Genomic DNA, 6,493 nt, shown 5'->3' on the forward strand with positions numbered 1-6,493 from the left:
ACCTGGCAGTGGACAGGTGATGCTGCCTGTAAAAGGCACATGGAGATTCTGCCTTATAAGGGTGAGGAATTGTTTGGGGATGGTCTCTGGGACCTCGTATCCACAGCAACAGCTGGGAAGAAAATTTTTTACCTCTGCTTTCCTCACAGCCTAAGAAAGCACTGTATTTTCAGGTACAGTCCTTTCGGCTTCAGAAAAGCAAGCGGGTCAAAGGCGCTTCCTTTCTGCACAGAGACAAGGGAAGAAGGAAAAAAGCTGCAACAGCAGCCAGTTCCCAGATCAAAAATCTTCCCCCGCTTCCTCGGAGTCCACCGCATGACGCTGGGGCTCCACAGGTGGAGACAGGTGCGGTAGGGGCGCGTCTCGGGAACTTCAGGGACCAGTGGGCTTGCCCACAGGTGGATCTCTAGGTTCTGCAAATAGTATCACAGGGATACAGGCTGGAGTTTGAGGCGACTCCCCCTCGCCGTTACCTCACATCAGCCTTGCCTGCTGCCCTCGGAGAAAGGTAGTACTGGCGGCAATTCACAAGCTGTACTTCCAGCAGGTGAAATCAAGGTACCCCTCCTTCAACAAGGCCGGGGTTACTATTCCAAAATGTTGTGGTACCGAAACCAGACGGTTCGGTGAGACCTATTCTAAAATTGAAAGCCTTGAACACTTATATACGAAGGTTCAAGTTCAAAATGGAATCGCTCAGGGCGATTATTGCAAGCCTGGAGAATTTCATGGTATCACTGGACATCAAGGATGATTACCTGCATGTCCCTATTTACCCTCTTCACCAGGAGTACCTCAATATTGTGGTACAGGATTGTCATTACCAATTCCAGACGTTGCTGTTGGTCTGTCCCCGGCACCGAGGTATTTACCAAGGTAATGGCCGAAATAATTATCCCATACTTGGACGATCTCCTTATAAAGGCGAGGTCCAGGGAGCAGTTGTTCGTCGGAGTAGCACTATCTCGGGAAGTGCTACAACAGCACGGCTGGATTCTGAATATTCCAAAGTCGCAGCTGGTTCCTACGACGCGTCCTACTGTTCCTGGGTATGGTTCTGGACACAGAACAGGATAAAAAGGGTTTCTCCCGGAGGAGAAGTCCAAGGAGTTGTTGTCTCTAGACAGAGCCCTCCTAATACGTATACAGGTGTCGGTGCATCAATGCACGCGAGCCCTGGGAAAGATGGTAGCTTCTTACGAAGAAATTCCATTCGCCAGGTCCCATGCAAGGATTTTCCAGTGGGATCTGTTGGACAAGTGGTCCGGGTCGCATCTTCAGATAACCCTGTCTCCAAGGGTCAGGGTGTCGCTGTTGTGGTGGCTGCAGAGTGCTCATCTTCTAGGGGGCCGCAGATTCGGCATACAGGACTGGGTCTTGGTGACCACGGATGCCAGCCTTCGAGGCTGGGGGGCAGTCACACAGGGAAGGAACTTCCAAGGCTATGGAAAAGTCAGGAGACTTCCCTACACATAAATATTCTGGAACTGAGGGCCATTTACAATGCCCTAAGTCGGGCTAGATCCCTGATTCAACACGGGCCGGTGCTGATCCTGTCAGACAACATCACGGCGGTCGCTCATGTAAACCGACAGGGCGGCACAAGAAGCAGGATGGCGATGGCAGAAGCCACAAGGATTCTCCGATGGGTGGAAAATCATGTGTTAGCACTGTCAGCAGTGTTCATTCCCGGAGTGGACAACTGAGAAGCAGACTTTCTCAGAAGACACGACCTCCACCCGGGAGAGTGGGGACTTCATCCAGAAGTCTTCCAAATGATTGTACACCGTTGGGAAAGGCCACAGGTGGACATGATGGCGTCCCGCCTCAACTAAAAGTTACAAAGATATTGCGCCAGGTCAAGGACCCTCAGGCGATAGCTGTGGACGCTCTGGTAACACCTTGGGTGTACCAGTCGGTGTATCTGTTCCCTTCTCTGCGCCTCTTACCCAGGGTAATGAGAATAATAAGAAGGAGAGGAGTAAGAACTATACTCATTGTTCCGGGTTGGCCAAAAAGAGCTTGGTAACCAGAACTCCAAGAAATGATCTCAGAGGACCCATGGCCTCTGCCGCTCAGACAGGACCTGCTGCAGCAGGGGGCCTGTCTGTTCCAAGACGTACCGCGGCTGCGTTGACGGCATGGCGGTTGAACGCCGGATCCTGAAGGAAAAGGGAATTCCGGAGGAAGTTATCCCTACGCTATTTAAAGCTAGGAAAGAAGTGAACGCAAACCATTATCACCGCATATGGCGGAAATATGTTGCGCACTGTGAGGCCAGGAAGGCCCCAAAGGAGAAATTTCAGCTAGGTCGATTTCTGCACTTCCTACAGTCAGAGGTGACTATGGGTCTAAAATTGGGTTCCATTAAGGTCCAGATTTCGGCTCTATCGATTTTCTTCCAAAATTGAACTGGCTTCACTGCCTGAAGTTCAGACTTTTGTTAAGGGAGTGCTGCATAGTCAGCCCCCGTTTTGTGCCTCCAGTGGCACCGTGGGATCTCAACGTGGTGTTGGATTTCCTGAAGTCGCATTGGGTTGAGCCACTTAAATCCGTGGAGCTATAATACCTCACGTGGAAAGTGGTCATTCTGTGGGCCTTGGCGTCGGCCAGGCGTGTATCAGAATTGGCGGCTTTGTCATACAAAAGCCCTTATCTGTATTTTATATGGATAAGGCGGAATTGAGGACTCGTTCCCAATTCCTTCCTAAGGTGGTATCAGTTTTTCATGTGAACAAACCTATTGTGGTGCCTGCGGCTAATTGGGACTTGGAGGATTCCAAGTTACTGGATGTAGTCAGGGCCCTGAAAAGTATGTTTCCAGGACAGCTGGAGTCAGGAAAACTGACTCGCTATTTCTCCTGTATGCACCCAACAAGCTGGGTGCTCCTGCTTCTAAGCAGACGATTGCTCGCTGGATCTGTAGCACGATTCAACTTGCACATTCTGCGGCTGGACTGCCGCACCCTAAATCTGTAAAAGCCCATTCCACGAGGAAAGTGGGCTCTTCTTGGGCGGCTGCCCGAGGGGTCTCTGCTTTACAACTTGGTCGGGTTAAAACATTTTTGTAAGAGTCTACAAGTTTGATACCCTGGCTGAGGAGGACCTAGATTTTGCTCATTCGGTGCTGCAGAGTCATCCGCACTCTCCCGCCCGTTTGGGAGCTTTGGTATAATCCCCATGGTCCTTACGGAGTCCCAGCATCCACTTAGGACGTCAGAGAAAATAAGATTTTACTCACCGGTAAATCTATTTCTCATAGTCCGTAGTGGATGCTGGGCGCCTATCCCAAGTGCGGATTGTCTGCAATACTTGTTTATAGTTATTGCCTAACTAAAGGGTTATTGTTGAGCCATCTGTTGAGAGGCTCAGTTATATTTCATACTGTTAACTGGGTATAGTATCACGAGTTATACGGTGTGATTGGTGTGGCTGGTATGAGTCTTACCCGGGATTCAAAATCCTTCCTTATTGTGTCAGCTTTTCCGGGCACAGTATCCTAACTGAGGTCTGGAGGAGGGTCTTAGTGGGAGGAGCCAGTGCACACCAGATGGTCCTAAAGCTTTCTTTAGTTGTGCCCAGTCTCCTGCGGAGCCGCTAATCCCCATGGTCCTTACGGAGTCCCAGCATCCACTACGGACTACGAGAAATAGATTTACCGGTGAGTAAAATCTTATTTTCTCCAAGGGTGATCTTCCAAAGGCTTTCATCACTGACCTTCTGTGTGAATATACAGTAGTTCAGAATGCTTCCAGAAGAGTGGCCGTAAAGTCTGGGTATTCAGGAGAAAGATTTGTGACTGGGGGCCCCCACATACAAGACTACTGTAGAACACTAAGGGGTCTATTTACTAAGCCGTGGATGGAGATAAAGAGCCAGCTCCTAACTGTCGTTTCTGCAGCGGGGTACACTCTGTTCCACAGGGAATACATCAGGGTGTAGAGTTGGATCTCGATCCAGAGGCACCAACAGGCTAATGCTTTGACTGTTCCCAGAATGCATTGCATAGCCTCCTATATAACCAGGTCGCATTTAAAAAAAAAAAAAAAAATCCATTTTAGATAGGCTCCACAGTACTCGGTGGTGAGGACCAGCATAGAGAGAAATTGCTGACCTGTAGCCCCTCCCACAGCTCCGGGCGCCATCTACTGCTGGTGTTCCTGCCCTGGAGCTGCATTTCACTCTCCCTCACAGAGATTTAGGTGCCATCTTTACACAAGTAGCTGTGGCTGATCTCCGGGACTGCAGGGCAATGTCTCCTCCATAAATCCGCCTGTCTCATCAGCGCTGTGAATTTACAGTTACTTAAGTGTTCTACATGTCATTTTAGACAGTGTTAAGAACAAGTGTACTTCTACCAGAATATTTAGTACAAGTATTCTGAAATATACATCCAGTATATACTGTGCATTTACTTCTCTTACGTCCTAGAGGATGCTGGGGACTCCATAAGGACCATGGGGTATAGAAGGGCTCTGCAGGAGACATGGGCACTCAAAGACTTTAGATGGGTGTGAGCTGGCTCCTCCCTCTATGCCCGTCCTCCAGACCTCAGTTAGATCCTGTGCCCAGAGGAGACGATGCACTGCAGGGGAGCTCTACTGAGTTTCTCTGAAAATACTTTTGTTAGGTTTTTTATTTTCAGGGAGCACTGCTGGCAACAGGCTCCCTGCATCGTGGGACTGAGGGTAGAGAAGCAGACCTACTTAACTGATGGGCTCTGCTTCTTAGGCTACTGGACACCATTAGCTCCAGAGGGTCGGAACGCAGGTGTCATCCCGGAGCCGCGCAGCCGTCCTCCTCACAGAGCCGGAAGATAGAAGCCGGGTGAGTATAAGAAGAAAGAGGACTTCACAGGCGGCAGAAGACTTCTGATCTTCACTGAGGTACCGCGCAGCGGTCACACTGCGCGCCATTGCGCGTGCACACACACTGCACAGCATGGGTGCAAGGGTGCAGTGGGGGCGCCCTGGGTGGCAATAATTACCTCACTAACACTGGCACAGGTATCAGATACTGCAGAGGTAGTATATTATAAAACCACCGCCAGTATAAAAATATGAGCGGGACCAAAGCCTGCCGTCGAGGGGGTGGGGCTTGATCCTCCAGCACTAACCAGCGCCATTTTCTCCACAGCAAGCTACAGAGAAGCTGCTCCCGGACTCTCCCCTGCTGAACCAAGTAACAGAGGGCAAAAAAAGGGGGGGGGGGGGGGGGGGGGGCACATTTATTTGGCGCAAAAAGGTGTATTCATATATATAAAAAGCGCTGTTCCAGTGGCGCGGGGTGTGTGCTGGCATACTCTTTCTGTCTCTACAAAGGGCCTCATTGGGGGGCTGTCCCCATATTTGTATATCCCAGTGTGTGTGGGGGGGTGTCAGTACGTGTGTGTCGGCATGTCTGAAGCGGAGGGCTAGTCTAGGGAGGAGGCAGAGCAGATTGTGGTGTCTCCGTCGACACCTGATTGGTTGGATATGTGGAATGTTTTAAATGCAAATGTGACTATTACATAAAAGATTGGACAAAGCAGAGTCCAGGGAAACAGCAGGGAGTCAATCCATGGCTTTGACTGTCACAAGGCCCTTCGGGGTCTCATAAACGTCCGACACGGATTCCGACTCCAGTGTCTACTATGATGATGCACGGTTAAACCCAAGTGTGGCCAAGAGTATTCATTATATGATTATTGCGATAAAAGATGTTTTGCATATCACGGAGGACCCCTCTGTCCCTGACGCGAGGGTCTGCATGTTTAAGGAAAAGAAACCTGTGGTAACGTTTCCCCCATCTCATGAGCTCAACGCTTTATTTGAAAATGCTTGGGAAACTCCAGACAAGAAACATATAACATAGTATCTGAGGTTGAAAAAAAGTCAATTGTCCATCGAGTTCAACCTATTTGTGGTCTCCTATGCATGATGATTTGACTAAAATTTCTGACTGATGCTGTCAGCCGTTGCATTTTATCCCTATTTCTCTATCGTCCTAAGTGGATGCTGGGGTTCCTGAAAGGACCATGGGGAATAGCGGCTCCGCAGGAGACAGGGCACAAAAAAGTAAAGCTTTACTAGGTCAGGTGGTGTGCACTGGCTCCTCCCCCTATGACCCTCCTCCAGACTCCAGTTAGATTTTGTGCCCGAACGAGAAGGGTGCAATCTAGGTGGCTCTCCTAAAGAGCTGCTTAGAGAAAGTTTAGTTTAGGTTTTTTTCTTTACAGTGAGTCCTGCTGGCAACAGGATCACTGCAACGTGGGACTTAGGGGGAAAGTAGTAAACTCACCTGCATGCAGAGTGGATTTGCTGCTTGGCTACTGGACACCATTAGCTCCAGAGGGATCGAACACAGGCCCAGCCGTGGAGTCCGGTCCCGGAGCCGCGCCGCCGACCCCCTTGCAGATGCTGAAGCGTGAAGAGGTCCGGAAACCGGCGGCTGAAGACTCCTCAGTCTTCATAAGGTAGCGCACAGCACTGCAGCTGTGCGCCATTTTCCTCTC

This window comes from Pseudophryne corroboree, chromosome 4, assembly GCF_028390025.1.
Source record: "Pseudophryne corroboree isolate aPseCor3 chromosome 4, aPseCor3.hap2, whole genome shotgun sequence".
Taxonomy (NCBI): Eukaryota; Metazoa; Chordata; class Amphibia; order Anura; family Myobatrachidae; genus Pseudophryne; species Pseudophryne corroboree.